Source organism: Cornus florida, unplaced genomic scaffold (genome assembly GCF_030987335.1).
Source record: "Cornus florida cultivar Cherokee Brave unplaced genomic scaffold, ASM3098733v1 CherokeeBrave_3.0.0_Hap2_Chr09, whole genome shotgun sequence".
Lineage (NCBI taxonomy): Eukaryota > Viridiplantae > Streptophyta > Magnoliopsida > Cornales > Cornaceae > Cornus > Cornus florida.
In genome coordinates this window covers 77,345,071-77,362,683 of record NW_026775579.1, presented here as the reverse complement: position 1 = coordinate 77,362,683, position 17,613 = coordinate 77,345,071, and the positions used below count along the sequence as shown (strand labels likewise).

The following is a 17,613-nucleotide window of genomic DNA, read 5'->3' as shown; positions in this document are numbered from 1 at the left end:
CCAACTTCGGCAAACACGCGTACCAATACTAAGTAAGTAGGAAGATTAATATTAATTATCATAGAAGGAATGTAAGCTTTCAGAGGTTCTTCATCTCAACTTCTTGTTACATCCAACATATATGATCAGGGACAAAGCCAAGATTTCATTTCCGGGGAGGCACAGTGTACTTGATAAAAAAAATCACCTAGTATTTACAATTACATAACCTACAAATCAATACATAAATCAGACTTCGATTCATTTTAGGACATATAATAAAAGCCTTGCATCAAAGTGATCTATATGCATAAAAACCTTGAGTGGGTAATTGTTACTAGCAACTTGAGTGTAGTCAGTTTGAAAAATCAAATGGGGACTTAATAAATTTAAATCCGCAGTTCAACTACATCTAAGATAGTGTGACCAATGTAACTCAAAGAAAAAGTATGTTCACACACAAGCCCACATGTGACTTACCTTGTTGCGGTTCCTGCAGCACCAGCTTCAGTAGGTAATCAATGGGATAAAGCCACATACTTCAAAGGTAACAATGATTCAGCAAGATTGGAATCCATATGGATTCCACCCACTGGAATCTCTGCAGTGCCAATAAGGCATTGGTTTGCCCTCAATAAAATGAACCTGCCAGAGTATGCCAAAAAAATATCAACCAATCTTCCCTTTTTGCTAATAAAAGTATCAATCAATTGCAGTCAACTCATACTATACTCAGCTCTATACAGGTCCCTCCAAAGGGAAAAAAATAAATAAATAAAGAGATTTTTACAAAGGGAAAATTTTTGGGTTTTTGATTTTAAGAAGCAGAGAAGAAAGAGAAATAGGAGGAAGAGAAGATGTACCTTTGTTGCCGGCCGCCGATGAGAAGCCTCTGAAATGGTCGCCGTGGTCTTTTGGCCAAAGGTTGGTTCAACATGTTCTAACTTCATGATTCTTGGCTTTTGAACCTTCTTTAAATTTCCTCCTACTTCTAATTTCAAAACACGACTTAAAAAAAAAAAAAAAAGAAAACGAAAAACAACATCATGACTAAAGTCAAGCCCATCAAGAGATTTTATTATATTTTTTAAATAAGTAAACTATATTAAGAAAAACCATCTATCTCAAAAAAAATTCTTGAATGAATGATATGTATAAAAACAGAATTATTAGTGCCTTATCCTTGAAGATCAATCGCCCTTGTGTTGATTCTTGGGGCCAAACACTTTTAATTACCTTGAATTTACTGTGAGCCAGGGGAATAAATTAAAATAAATAATTCATCTTCTCATCCCTAATTCATTTAATCCCGCATATAAACACCCATTATATACATTAATAATCAACTAGTATGATTTACTAGACACCTCAATCCGTCTTATGAATTAATCAATACATATTATTCAATATAAAATATTCACAATCCAATTGGCATACAAAAATCCCAACAAATTAACACCATCCCTTGTAATTAGCTAAGTAATTCATAACATTTATTTCTATACAACTTGGCTTGAGTCTTGGTCATCGCTGTGCTTCACATCTTTGTTGTGCAAGAAATAGAGAGTAGTAATCCTGCAAATCACAGCAATCAACGACAGCCACAAAAAAAACAAAAAAGCTGTGAAAAAACATTCGCCAAGGAGAAAAGATTAGAAGTTGGATTGCTCTACTCAGTTTGTCATATGTCACATCGTTAGGAAAATCTTCAGGCCCTGGTTCATGGATGAACTAGTCTAGAGGTCATCTTTTGGCATGCAACCTGTGTAATATTTAAGTTATTACATTATACTTGTTCCATGAAGTGAGGCAATGTTTCTTCTTATAGTGTATATATCTTAGAGTTGAATAAAGTTTTTGCAGGCATGGACAAAGCTTCAAAAGGTTGGCACTGAAATGGTTGCTCTTGCTAAGAGCCTCTCGGACAAGTCAAGGACTTCTTTCCATGATCAGGTGAAGTTGAATTTACTTGCAAATGCTCGAGTCCCTTGTTAACTGATCTCTCGTGTAAATTGAAGATTGCTAATGTATGGGGGGACAATGTTCCATTGTTGTCCTTTTTTGACGGAATCTTACTACAACAATTTTAAAAGGAAAATCAAAATGTTTCGATGTGGTTAAATTGATAACTATTGAGCCTACTGTTTGAGTAGTGACATTTATCGGATAATCTATAATGAGAAATTGTAGTATTGATTTGAAAATTGACATTATGATTACATTTAACTTTCTTATGGAAACCTAAAATTACAGTTTACACCGTTCAAATCACCAACTGAATTGAACATCTGGAGAGATCAAATTGAAATGACTTCGGCTATGCTTGATTTGCCAAATTAGAGTGATTGGGTGGCAGGTCCTTGAATATATGTGACCATGGCATGCCAATATATTAGTACTCACACCTTGGATTATTTGGGCAATCCATTGTAGTTATGATGGTGGTGTTCTTTTTCTAAATAAAAAATAAAAAAATAAAATAAATGGTGAAGTAATATTTGTCTTGCAGCAACATATTACTTTCCATTAGCTTCTTATTTTCCTGAAAAATGTAAATGAAAGGGCCTATCCCCTCCTCCTATGCATCTTTTTGGAAGTACCTTGGACCATTTATTCCTTGCTCCCTTTTATAATTTATACTACACCCCGGCTTTGCCATTGTGTGAAGTTTGGATTTGGTCATGGTTTACTATGCGCTTTGGAATTCTTTTCTGGACCATATCCTTTTGTTTGTCCATGCAGGTCGGAAATTTGGTGCACAGCAGTTTTGAAGACAATGAAGTTGAGGTAAAAGCATGGTTATCAAAATCGCGATTCTACGATTCAAAATCCAAAATCGATTCAAATCGTAACAAAATCATTCAATTGGTATAATCGAGTGTAGAATTGGTAGAATCGGGGATAGAATCGTAGAATCGTACGATTCTATACGATTCGATCGATTCTACAAATTTCATAATACACTGTCAAAGACTAACCCAAATTTGTCAAAGACTAAGCCCAATTTCATAATACACACCAAAGAATGTTATTCAATCATGAATCCTAAAGATTTCATCACTCCGACTATACAATAGGTGAAGAGAAGATGGGAATTCACTGGACAGTCACAGAAATCAGATTAAAATCACATAAATAGGCAAAACATGGTACCTTCGTCCTTGCTCGCTCGTTGGTAGAACTGTTCGCTGGCCTTCGTCGCTGATCGCCAGCCGCTACTCGCCGGTCGCTGCTTCATCGGTCGCTGGTCTTCGTCGTTCACTGATCACTCCCCTCTGGTTGCCACTCGTGTCGCTGATCCCCTCTTCTTCGTCGCTGCTCCCCTCTTCTTTATCGCTGAGGCCATAATTGGAAGTGACAACTGACGCCCTAAAGGGAAAGCTCTAGTGTAGTGTTCGTGATCTCAGTAAGAAAAGGGTATTCCGCCTCTCAGGGTTGCCGTCCATAGTTTTCCAAATAAAAAAGAAATCAATGGGCCTTTAGTGGATTGGGTGTAAGAAATTAATGGGCCTTTAGCTGATTGTGTTTAAGGTTTTTTATTTATTATTTATTTATATATTTTTTGCTCCCCTAATGATCAAATGTTCCATAATAGAAATGTGAATGAGGTTTTTTATTTTTTATTTATCTATATAATATTTTTTTAAGTGTAATTTTAATTGTGCACAATTTGGGGGAGGGTAAAAATTTTTGGGGGAAGTCATTTTACTTATTTACAGGGCAAAAAATATCTCTTAAATGTCAAATTTTATTCTTTAATAGGCTATGGTAAGGTTAGATATATTTGATTGTGTGTGTTGGCCTTATATTTATTATATTTTATAGATTTTATTATTTAAAAAGTTAGTTTTAATTATTTTTTTATAATTTGGTAGAATCTTACGATTCACAATCTGATTCTACGATTTCGATTCTACGGAGATCAAAACGATTCTGCGTAGAATCCCGATTTTAACAACCTTGGGTAAAAGAGCTTCTGCACATTACTTTAATTGGTTTACTCTTTTCTTTCTAAATATTACCTTGATGGGTTTCCTTTTCTAAAAGGTATAACATGGCCTAGGTTTTACTTTTAGAGATGTTTATTTAGTCCTGAAAAACAATATTCTGAATTTTCACTGTAAAACAGTTCCTTGCGCAAGAACCTAACTTGCACAGTTCGGAGCAAACAGAGGTTTGTGGTGTGTACAAAGTCTGCGCTTGCAGGCGTTGCGGGGAAAAGGCAGATGGAGGAGATTGTTTAGTTTGTGATTCATGTGTGGAAATGTACCATGTAGACATGCTTCTAACTGCAGCCAAAACTCTAAATTTCGAGGAGAAAATGGCTTCTTCAATCATATGAAGGTTGTTCAATCCATGGTTTTGAATCATTTTGGAGGACTAATACTTTTGTGCAAGTTGTATTTTAGGCTTAGCTGACTTTTTCGGATGCCTAAATGAGGGAGCACAGAGGTCTGCATAGTGTATTTTGATGCTGGTTAGCTTTGTAAAAGTATGAAGTTTGTTGGCCGAAGTAAATAGACTGGAGTCATGATGTAAGTGAAAGTCTCCTAGCATAAAATTCTTTTATGGGGGATATTAGAAGCTAACATTCATTTTGTTGTGTAAAAGGAAATGACTGTCTAGGCAACCAACCCTCTTGATCATCGAAGTGGGGGAAATTTTTTGTTATATACATTGATGTCCTATCAAACTCTGGATATCAACATCATTAGATGCTGCTTATTTCTTTTCACTACTATCATTTTCATATTATTCTTATTATTATTATTATTATTTTTGTTTCCCGAGCTACATGACCTAAGTCTATTTGAAGGTCATTGGAAAGCCAGATGGTCACGGTGGTTTTGATTGAGCAACAATTTTTTTTTCTTATTTTTCCTGAATGTATCAACATTGTTGACATCGTTCATTGATAATGACCATAAACAGGTGTTGCACAAAACATAGTATGTGGCAATGTGGTTTCGTGAACGTGTTTGTTTCAAAGGAAAAACAAATCACGCGAAAAGGAATAGTATGTCAAATTCATTTTCTCGCACATTTCCATACATTGCTCGTGAATTTGCATTCCAAGTCATCTGGTAATGAAGTTCATTATTACATGACAATCAGACAAACTTGCTAGTAGAAAGTTTGTCTTACAACTTCCAATATAATTCAAATAAGTAGACATCACTTGGAAATATGTATCAAGGTCTGAAACTATGAATAATTTTTTTGGCAGAACTAAATTCATTGAGATTTGTTATAGTCTAAAGAAGTTAAGAAACAAAACATTGCTATTATACAAGATTTGAATATCAATCACTTCCTATAGTGATGTCATGAAAGTTTAAAAATTGTATATTTTTTTTTAGCTTCTTTGTTAACCCCTTTAATATCATGAATTGATGAACTAAGTAATGGCATGAAAGAGAATTGTTGTTCCAGTCTTTTATGATACAATACTATTTCGACAGAATGGGTTCAGAATGAATCCATTATAAGAATGGGTTCAGAATGAATTCTTTCGATTATATATTCTGGAAATTTAAAAAAAAAAAAATTGACAAAAGAATTGTAGAATTTTATAATGGATTGTGGATGTCATCAGTGGTTTCTCCTGGTGGGAGTGGCCTGGGCCTGGAAATGACAAAGGTCCAACGTGGGCTTGGATACGATCCCATGTTTTCGACTTCACTATCTGACCCAATATTTTACATGTCTGGACCTTTTTGAAGCGGACAATCACATAAATGTTTATTTATTTATATATACACACACAAAATAGGTATATGTATATGCATGTGTATATTCACTGTGTGTGTATATGCGTGTGAGTGTCGGTTAATTTTCAAACGCTGGAATGAGACGCCCTTCTCTGTGTAATTCGTAGTGAAATAGTTCTGGGCTTTCATCCCATTCCTTCAAACGAGTACATCTCTCCTTGTGTGTGTGTGTGTGTGTGTGTGTGTGTGTGTGTGTGTGTGCCGTTACATTTTTTTGTGTGCTTGCTTTATATTGATATATATACACATATTGTATATGAGTTTTTATCTTAAAACTGATGCTGATTTTTTACCCATAAAACTAGAATATGCATTGAATTCAAGATATATACTTGTGAATGGTGGTCAAATTATGGTAGATTCACATGTACCCTTATGAAAACAGAAGCCAAATGTGTTTGGAAAATAATTCATACATTGCAAATGTAAAATTAACATGTGTGTGTGTATATATATATATCAAGAAACCCTTTGTTGATTGCAACATTGGTTTTGAGTTTAAGAAGCAAATTGCAATGCTGAAGAAAATTACTAATTTTCAATTTATACAAGTTTTATTAGTTTCAGATTTCAGTGTTGTGTGTGTGTATGTGTAAACATTTATTTATTTTCATTGAAAAATAAGTTATAGGAGTACTAGTTCCGTGCTATGTTATTTTCCTATTATATAGCATGCACATTGGCAGAGGATGATAGTTTATTTTTATTTTCATTGTAGGTGTGAGAATTAAAGAGAACAAAAATCATCCTCTCTGCGAAATCTTCAAGCAGTTGTTTGGCACTGCTTAAATTAGTCACCCAATTCGACTTGATGGGAAACATAATCGGCTCATTCTTTTCGGGACTTGCTCATGTCATTGGGAAATTATTTGGTTCTCCACTGGATTTTCTTGCTGGAAAGTCTTGCAGGTAAGCGTAATTTTTCGATCATTATCATAGGGTTTAACCCAAATGCGTGTGAATACCGAGTTCATTTTAGTAAAATTTAGTTCATGGTTTTGTTCTTCTGAAATTTGTACAACTTAATGTTGTTTGTCAAGCACAACTTAGATATGAATATGTGCCCCAATTTCAGGGTGTATGGGATGACCATGCCTTACATTGTCATCTTGAGTGCATTTTATTGAAACTTTTTTATAAGCATTGCATTCAGTGTGTGAAATCTGTGAATATACACATGCACAAACACTCACACTGTGTGTTCTGAAACCTTTTCAATTTACATGGTTGTTCAGTTCAGTATGTGGATTGACATGGGATTTCATATGCTATATCGACAATTTCTGCATTGCCAACCTGCTCAAGTTGGCCAGTTGGCCGCGGTATCAGCTCTATTCTACTTTGGTGAGTTCCATTTTATTTCATAGGTTACACTTTTGCAATGGTTCACTCTCTCTGCAAAAGCCCTAATTTTACTCCCAACATAACATGGATTAATTAAGACCATATTTTGTTCTCTCCACAAAATCATCATTACTAATAAATCATAACCCTATATTTTCCATTGAAAGAGTCAAGAATTGTGATTTTGCTATCACTAACACCATCACACTTTGGCATAAATGTAAAATAAATGTGTTGAAATAGATTTAAGTGCGTTGAAAAACGCTACAGCACCAATGCTCTACATGAAGGATAGAAGATCATAATGAAAAATGCTTTACAAGTAAAAGTTGTTAGTAATGTATGTTTGAATTAGAATGGCACTTATATCCATTTTCAACACATTCATTTTGCATTTGAACCATTGAAACTATGTTGAAAATGGATTTAACTGTGTTAAAAAACGCTACAGTAGAGTATCCAGACTCCCTGTATTTCAACACTATTTCAACATAGTTTCAACAGTTCAAATGTAAAATAAATGTGTTGAAAATGGATTTAAATACATTGAAAAACGTTGTACCACCAATGTTCTGCATGAACTCAGCTTGGTAATGAAGTTCATTATTTACATGATTTTTTCCTTGCATATTGAAATCACTCACCATGTACCAATTAAGTTCATAGTATTTTCACGTTTCACACTATATTGAAAAATTATTGTATGGTTAAAGATTATACTGAAAAATTATTATGTGGTTGAAGATTATATAACCCGTCCAATTACAACATGAGTTTGAATAACACATCTACGAATTGTGATCAGTCCAAACCATATAACCCCTTACTTAAGTATGACATGAGTTTGAACCACTATATCTGCATACCTCAATCTGCCATAGTAATTGCAATCTCAATCAACAATTTTGATTAGATTATATTAAGCCATTTATATGAATACCCTTCTTCAGCAAAATTCTAAATATAATCTTCAACTAAAAATTAAAATAAAAAATAATTGAGAAATCTCCACAAAACCAGTTTAATGGTAAGAAAAGAAAGGGAAGTCACAGTGTAAGCGCTAAACAATAATGTCCATGTACTTAGTAAAAAGCATATAAGAAAAGTAATCAACTAGTTCATGAACATTTCAGTTAATTTCGTTTGAAATTCTTTGTAACTTTGAGGAACAAAATACGAACATTCACGGATTTGGGAGCTACCTTCATCTATAAATCCATGAGAGACAATTAAAGAGACTGGTTGGTGAGAAGCAAAATGGAAATAACTTGGATAGAGAAAAGAAACTACAAAAAACTTGCAGGTGTTATATATATATATATATATGTCTTCCCTTTCAGCTATGCTAATTACCAAGTCATTGGAGTAAACAAATTAATTTCATAGCAAGTTTGCGGAAGAGAGTAGTGTACGAACTTTTTCCTTTCATATTGAAATTACTAACCATGTACCAATTAGATTCCTAACATTTTCACATTTCACACTATATTGAGAAATTATTATATGATCGAAGATTATATAAAATTATTATATAAACAAAAATGTACCAATCAACACATAAACAAAAATGACCAAATATTCAAAAGGGTTGTATTCTATTGAGGCCCACTTGGATAACGTGGAAGGTTTGAACATGAGATGATCTTGATCAATGAATGGGGAGTTATGGGTAATATTATGGTGATGCTTATGTAACTGATAGACCAACATTAATAATCCATGGATCAAATTAAATCTGCTAAAAGTTGTACTAAAATTACAAGATATTCATTTATATATATATGTATGACGCCTCCACCAATGCTCAAACACTCAACCTGACCACATAATAAATTCACGTTAGATTTAATTTTTTTTTATCACTTCTCTCCATGTTAATTTTGGTCGATTTTTTTGCCTTTTACACTCTATGCAAAATAATTTTTACCAACGGACCAGTGATCTAGCGGTATTATACCCCTACTTCGCAAAGGTAAGGTTTGGGTTCAAGTCTCGGTGAATGTATGTGTATGTAAGTACCAATTAAGAAAAGAAAAAAAAAAAAAAAACCTTCCTCTCCAAGTTAAGAAGTTTAATTTAACTTGTCGGGAAATTAACCGGAAATCATAAGGTATGTGTGTGTAAGTACCAACTAATAATTTCTCTACCATGTCTACCTTAATTACTAAGTGTTTTCATGTATGCCTATGTGGGGAACGATCCTGTAGTATTATTATTATTATTATTTTCGTTCTTCATGTACATACCCCGACACCCTAATACATAAAATTAATAGGGCTTTTAAGTAATTTGACCAATGTTTACACATGAGAACCCAAAGGTAGTTTCATTCCCACAAATCGTTAGCCCACACTCCACATCCACGCGTACATGAAACTCTATAAATAATACTCCAAATCTTTTCATGCATTTGTGAAAAAACAAGAGCCATATTTCTTTTCATTTCTACAACACAAGAGGCATTTAGAGAGAGAGAGAGAGAGAGAGAGAAAGGCAGATAGGATGGTGAACAAAGGCGAGGGAGGGGCTAAAGGGCAAGGGCCGTTGTCCATGTATGCTAAGAATGAGAGCCTTAATCCCGCCAAGAAGAAGAAGGTGATCACAATGTCTGTTCAAAAAGTGGTGAAAACTTTTGCTCCATCTTGCAACAAGGACAAAAACAAGCACAAGATCAACCCTGGTGATGATGCTGAGAGTGCTTAATCCTATATAAGTACTCTATACTATACGCTATGTTCGGTAATATGGAATTAGTATTTTAAAATTGGAATTGATAAAAAAATAAAATAAAATAAAATAAAAAAATTAGTTCAAACTTTGCTAAGAATCAATTCCATTCTACCGAACATAGATATGTAATTGTCTTGTATTTGCGTCGGTGTATGTGTGTGTTGTCATATTTTCTTTGGTTGATACAGCGTTCGAGTGTTGTCTTATTTTTTCTTTTATTGGACACTGTTCTAAGTGCACGTTGTCTTGCTTACGATTTCTTTAATTGATGAATAAAGTCGTTATATGTTTATATTAATTAGATCATCCTGGTTGATTTATTTTGAACTGTTGGAATTCGTACAGTCTTGTATGAGTTATTCGATTTACCGATTCTATTATAACAGAAGCATTAAAGTATTTCTTGCCGGGATCATCATGTGGTACTGACCAATGTAAGTAAATGTATCACCTTAATTTATTCAACTTTTCGATTGCATCAATTAGTAATGGCGGATCAATGGTCATGTAATAATTTTTAGGGACCCAAAAACAAATAAAATAAAAACCATATTGGTAAGGACAGTGTAAACGCTAAACAATAATGTACATGTTTGTGGTAAGAAGCAAGCAATGTTTATTTAACCCCAAAAAAAAAAAAAAAAAAGAAAGTTAAATCAACTAGTTGATGAACATTTCGGTTAATTTTGTCTGAAATTCTTCCCAACTTTTGATGAGCTGAATATGAACTTTCACGCTTACGAGAGCTATCTTAATTTGTAAATCCATGCGAGACATTTAAAGAGACTGGTTGGTGAGAAGCAAAATAGAAATAACTTGGATATAGAACATAAACTACAAAAACTTGCAGGTGATACATATTGTCTTTCCCTTTCAGCCATGCTAATTACCAAGATTAGTAATCCATGGAGCAAATTAAATATGCTACAAGTTGTACTAAAATTACAAGACATTCATTGCAGAGAAATAATACGTGTATATATATGTGTGTGTGTGTGTGTATTATGCCTCCACTGATGCTCAAACTCCCCACACAACAAAATCATGCTAGATTTAATTTTTTAAAAATAATTTTTTATCACTTCATCCCATGCTAATTTTAGTCGATTTATTTGTCTTTTACACTTTATGCAATACAATCTTCCTCTCCAAGTTAAGAAGATTAACTTGTCGGAAAATTAACTAGAAATCATGGGAGGACTTTCTAAGTCATTTGTTAGGTGTTTTCTCCACCATGTCTACATTAGTTACTAGGTATTTTCATGTTTGCCTATGTGGGGAACGATTATATCGTATTATTATTATTATTATTATCCTTCATGTACACACCCTAACACCCTAACATAGAAAATTAAGAGGGCTTTTAAGTAATTTGACAAATGTTTACACATGAGAACACAAAGGTAGTTTCATTCCCATACAGGGGAATGGCTTAGGGAATATGCGGGCTACTATGGATAAGGAATTTAATGCATGACTTAGGTTTCGAACCGGTGAGTCCAATTAAGTTATATTGTGATAATAAGGCAGTGTTTGACATTGCACATAATCCAGTCCAACATGATCGGACTAAACATTTTGAGGTGGATAGGCATGTTATAATGGAGAAATTGGAAGCAAAGCTTATAGAGGTTTTTCACGTGCAGTTTGAAGATCAACTTGCGGATATACTCACCAATTAAGGTGGTTTCAAGTCAAGCATTTGACAGCTCTCTTTTCAAGTTGGGCACACCAACTTGAGGAGTGTTAAAATAGCTATAAATAAAGCTAATTAATTAGAGTTGACTTTCGTTATAAATCTTTACTGTAATTGATAAGTTTCCTATAATTAGCGTAATTGATTCTATTAGGTTACTTGTTCTCCATACTCGTAAATCAATATATATATCTATATATATATATATACCTTTATTTGGAGAGAATAAGATCATCAAAATATTAAACCTTGAAATTATTTCACAAAGCATACACTCTTCCTAATTTAGTACTCATTCACACGATCTTTATAAATAATTAAGTTTTGTTGAATGACAATATTATTGAATTTTTGATTTTAACACAGAGGAACTTGAGCTAGATCATTATTTGTTCTCAAACAATACAAATATTTAAACAAATTTTTATCAACAAAAACACTTGCCCTATTTTTTTATTTTTTATTTTTTAATTTCTCCCATGATCGTGCCTCTATAGAACAAGTTGAAGAACATACGAATTATAGACCTTTCGACAAATTTAGCCAAAGTTTGGGGTATGGTTTTTATGGATTCTAACCCAATAGGTGAAATAATAATTAAGCATGCATTGTGATGATTTGTTTCACGGGCTAGCTAGGGCACTTTGGCAATGTAGATTTTGGAATGTTTTTGTTTCAAAGAAAAACCTAGCTAGGACAGTTCCCTTTGGGGACATTCAATAAAATTGGAATGATACAGAGAAGATTAACACGGCTCTGCGCAAGGATCACATGAACAAATCGAGAAATGGTCCAAATTTTTTGTTATTTCCTTGCGGCAAAAAAAAAAAAAAAAAAAAAAAAAAAAAAGTTGTACTTACCAAAAAAAAAAACCATGCTAGGACAGAAAAATTTTCTTTGGAATATAGATATAGTTCACTGGGTGGAGGGGAAAATGTACATTTTTGAAGTCATTTCAGATTCTACAAAGAAGGCATTAGTAAAAAAGAGAGAACAAAATTTTCAAAGACGAAAGTGTGAATAATGTAACTGATGGTGGCTTTCCATGCTCACATAGTAAATACCCTCAATTGAGGTGCCCAAAATAGCAGAAGAAAGCTATTTAGCAAAATTACAAAGACTTTTCACGAAAATTGGCATTCATTTCTTCGAATGCACTCACACATTTCCATAAATTTCCCACGAATTTGTATTCTTTCAAGTCATTTGGTAATGAGGTTCATGATAACCCATGTATCTATTAAGTTCGTAGCATTTTCACCTTCCGCACTATGTCACATGACTTACTAACTCATGTATCTATAAGCCATTTTATTCTTTAATTAGATTTAATATTTTTTTTAAATCATTTTTTATCACTCTATGCAAAGCAATCTTCCTCCAAGTTAAAATTATTTAATTTAACTGAAAATCATAGGGGGACTTTCTAAGTCTTTCGATTTTTTTTACTGTCTCTACCTTAGTTATTAGGGAAACAAAAATCTGGATAACACATCTGTTTGTGTATTGAATTATAATCTGCCCTAACCATATAACCTGTTACCAAATATAACATGAGTTTGGAACACTAAATTTGCATGGCTCAATCTGCCATAGTAATAACTATGTCAATCAATAAGTTTGATTAGATTATATTAGCCATTTATTTGAATACCCTTCAGCAAAATTCTAACATTAAGCTTTATCTGGAAATCCGTGAGAAACAAAGAAACTGGTGGGTGAGAAGTAAAATGGAAACAACATAGTACAAATGGTTAACCAAGTTTGGAGAGCCCTGTTTCAACAATTGGATAGTTCAAGGAGGTATTTTTTTTTGGTAGGGTTATTGTGCCGAAAATTGAAATGAGAGACATGTTTAATGTAATTTGCCCAAGAATTTACCACAACCCAACAGATATTTCTACTTTAAATTGCAAAAAATAAATATATAGGAGTATTTCTATAGGAATTTACATGAAAGTACTCTGTATTTCCTTTCTTGTTTTAGAGAAAACCTAGCAATTTCAACTTTCATAACCAAATATTCAAAAAGGTCATATTCTATTGAGGCCCACTTGGATAATGTGGGAAGGTTTGAACATGAGATGATCTTGATCAATAAATGGAGAGTTATGGGTAATATTATGGTGATGCTTATGTGTAACGACCCGAATTCGAGGGTCCGAATCGCTAACCGAGTCCTTACCCGAACCCAAGGTCCACTAAAAATGTTACTGTCCTTTCCTATATCAATACACAATATACGTGTCATCCTGAGGATTTATAATTAATAATAATAATAATAATAAGATGAGATCATAGCTACAAAATATATCAAACAGTCCACTAACCTATCAAAACCTGTGGAGAAATGTCGTCCGCCACTTCCTTCCCGTGACCTGAAAAATGTTAAAATGATGGGGTGAGCTAAACGCTCAGTAGAAAGTGTCTAAGACACACCTCTTATGACCCCGTAAATCTACATAGAGAATAGAAAGCAAGAGAACGGGATCATATATCGGGAGTTAAGTAAAACTACTGTATCATCAACAAACATACATATCTCAACCAATTACCAAATGCACCACATATGCCAATGATGTGCCATGTCACGCAATGCCACTCTCCATTTCCGAAACCATACCGTTACAACTTTCAAACCGTTAGCGTAATCTGACCCAAGAAACCTCCAAGACGTCACGAAAGGGGGATTGGCTAACCATTCACAACCACAAGACACCTCCAAGGCGTCGCATCCGGCCTGGTTAGCTCAACCACACTAAGGTCTCTCCCTAGTCCCCTCTCTAGACTACACTAACACCACGGACCACTAGGCGCTTCTTAGGCGTCCGGGTTTTTACAAACACTTTTCAAAAACTTTTTCCCAAAACAATCTTATTGGTTTTTAAAAAGAAATATATACTTTTTCCCCTTTTCTTTCCCAATGAATGCACAAATACTTCATGATTACAAATGTCAAATTCAACAACTATATTCCATACATTTTACCCATATCATAATCACAGCTTGTAAAAGAATATTTTAAATATTTACTTCTACGATTGTGACATCAAATTTCCATGGCAATTGAAATACATAAAGTAAACAACTTGTCATTTCTAAGCATGCTTCTTCACTACAAGGATATAACTAAATTTACAAACTCTTTTATCATATAGTATACATCCACCATTTTACATATAATCAACCACAATCACATAGTCAAAATAACTGAAATTAAACATGCTTATAGTCAATTTAAGAAGGAAAATTCACATAGAACCTAAGAAATTGTGAATTAGAGCACCCCTACCTCAAAAGTAGCCAAAATACATCCCCGGCCAGAAAAGCCAACGCCGGTCAACGCGGTCAATGTCGGTCAACAAAAGTCAACGCCGGTCAATGGCTTTGGAATAGAAAACTGTTTGGTGGGAACGTAGTCGTTGACAAGGAGATTCTACTGTTCCAAAGGGTCAGCTCCGGAATCCGACTCTAAGTGGCCCAAAACCGTACCCCATCCGAAGCCTTAGATCTACAAATTTCAAAAATTCATAAAATAATCATCGCTCCTCTGAAAAACAAACCCTTTGACTATGTGATAGAGAATGATGAGAGGAACGTTTTCCGTTCAGGAACCAAGATCGGAATCCCTACCGATTGGCCGGCAAGTGAAGAAGAACAATTAAAGGTCAAAGAAAAAAAAACAGAGGGAGAGAGTTGAGCCATGAGAGAGAGAATCTGATGGTTGCATATGGCCTAATGGCCTTTGAGATGATTTAATGAAATGGTGGGGCCCACTGGCTTTTAATATATATTTTTTTTACCATTTATTTTTCACCACAAATATATGTATATATATATATATATATCCTTTAAATCCTAACCACACAAATTAATACACCACTATGAAATTGTGCAAAAATAACAATGCGTGAAAACCCGTGACGCAACTCCAGTACACAACAAATTCGGTAGCGGGTCCCACCCAGAATCTTTCGGTCCGAAAAATGAAAAAATGTAAAAATGATGACATTGGCATTTCAAATAGTCTTGGACGCAATGAAATGTCTCAACCAACTCTCGGACACAACCGACACACTCCGCGGTGTCCGGCACACAAAATGAGACAAAGACAGAAAAATCTCAGAAATAAAAAATGGGAAAATTGAAAATATTACAATCTACCCTCCTTAATAAGATTTTGTCCTCGAAATCTACCATCCTTAAAAGAAGGAGATCCATAACCACACACCTTCCCAAGAAACACCTCACCAACCCGAGACTAAGAACTCAACAACTTTGTTACTTTTGACACCCAATGCCAATAGGCAATCACACTGTCATCAGAATAACCAAATGCTCACCACCCTATTAGGGTATTCATCACTTACAACATCAAAACACCAGACTATCTGCTACGCCCTACGCTATACTCGATTCAAGACGGACATTGGTCCACTCTGCACTGCTACACAAGACTTCGAAGCTTGAAAAAAGAACAGTCATAAGACTCCTGAACATGATAACATCCTATCTTAATTCATTCTTCAAAGGACATACAAGACCCCAAACGAGGAACCCCATCCATCTCACAATCAAGCTCAAACTCAACTTTACACGTCCCTGTTAGACCAAGCATTCGCTATTCACTGCATAGCTAAACCATTGCACTATACGACAATCACCATACTAGACAACTTCAAGAAGATAAAACAACGGATTTCCCAACAACTACATAATCATAAGTCACCAGAACAATAAAACGTACTATCCTATATCTTGGACACACACATCCTCAAAAAAAGATCCTCAATAATCAATTATCATACCACAAACCCTTTATCGGACACTTGATCCTTCCTAACACACCTCATCACCCGAGGCAAATCATCCAAATCCACACTGCCATACTGACACAATGCGCAAAACCGTGCTCTCACTGTCACTAACAGGTCGAAACAATCATTGACCTTTGACCCGACATCGTGCTAAAGAGGAACTGATTCAAGAGAAATGGTTGGCCAGGCCATTCTCATCCTCAATCTGATCTCAGCACAGACGTCGTTCCTGTCCTCAGGTCTAAACCTCAAACACAGTCACACACAGTCCACAAAATAACCATGAGATCCACTCACTATCAATCCATCGCTCTACGCAACCTCAACTACTATAGAGTTATATCCTTGTTCTAAAAATCCCATTCATGCCTTAATCATAACAGGCTAAAAACAACACGGCACCAAATACCATAATCATCATCTAGCCTAAAAGCTTTCCAGTCCGCTCCTAATAACCTGTACTAGAGATGAACTCCATGACATCATTCAATCCAATTCTTACCTCGTCAAAGCACACAATACAACTATCTCATGCTTGAGATTCGGAACCAGAGTTAATCTTTCCTATTATTTCTCAATAGAATCCCATATTCACTTCCTAGCTGCATAACACTTAAACAATACCAACACATGTCCTCGAGACACTGTTCAAATCAAACATCAATAAAAACACCCAAGTACTTGACTCACATCACGTCACTGAACCATCCTCAAACTTACCATTTAAGATACACCTCTAGCCATACCTACAAAACCAGACATCGAAAACACAATCCTTATTCGACAACTTATGCTGCCAAACCACTCTCAAAATAAGCACCACTAAGAACCAATGACTTATCTTCCTCTGTGGGAGTGAGTCGACTAAATCAACCAACCTTTACCGATAAACTCTAATAACATAACAAACCATAAACAGGTCCGTCCACCCACGGACGCACACAACTCCTAAATGGTAAATAAGACTTGCGACAATCGACGTCCTTGCTAGGACTAGAACAAACGAAAAGGTAACATACCCTGCACTCACCAAAGACTGACAATTCCTACCCGAATGCACCTGACACCCTATCAAACTTTGCTCACCAATCATCCAACCACGAATACCCAATCTCACCTGAGATGAACTAAACTCCTTACACACAAGGAAAAGAACCAACTGGATACCCATACGGAATTACGAACTCAATTCTAGGCGACCCCGCCGCAAACAAACCATCATACACTATCAACACAGAAACTTAGCATACGATACCCCGTAACACCCATGCTAGTC

At 34.8% G+C, this 17,613-nt stretch overlaps 1 long non-coding RNA gene and 1 other non-coding gene across 2 annotated transcripts; one reads left to right on the top strand and one right to left on the bottom strand.

Annotated features, from left to right (window-relative positions):
* Nucleotides 1-1,355: 1,355 nt before the first annotated feature.
* Nucleotides 1,356-3,547, bottom strand: LOC132274478 (uncharacterized). The gene is made up of 2 exons (XR_009470439.1): nucleotides 3,133-3,547; nucleotides 1,356-1,554 (listed from the first exon to the last, which is right to left on the bottom strand). It is a non-coding gene; the product is annotated as an uncharacterized LOC132274478 (long non-coding RNA).
* An 8,672-nt stretch (nucleotides 3,548-12,219) lies between these two features.
* Nucleotides 12,220-12,322, top strand: LOC132275524 (U6 spliceosomal RNA). The gene has a single exon (XR_009470663.1). It is a non-coding gene; the product is annotated as a U6 spliceosomal RNA (small nuclear RNA).
* The last annotated feature ends 5,291 nt before the right edge of the window (nucleotides 12,323-17,613 follow it).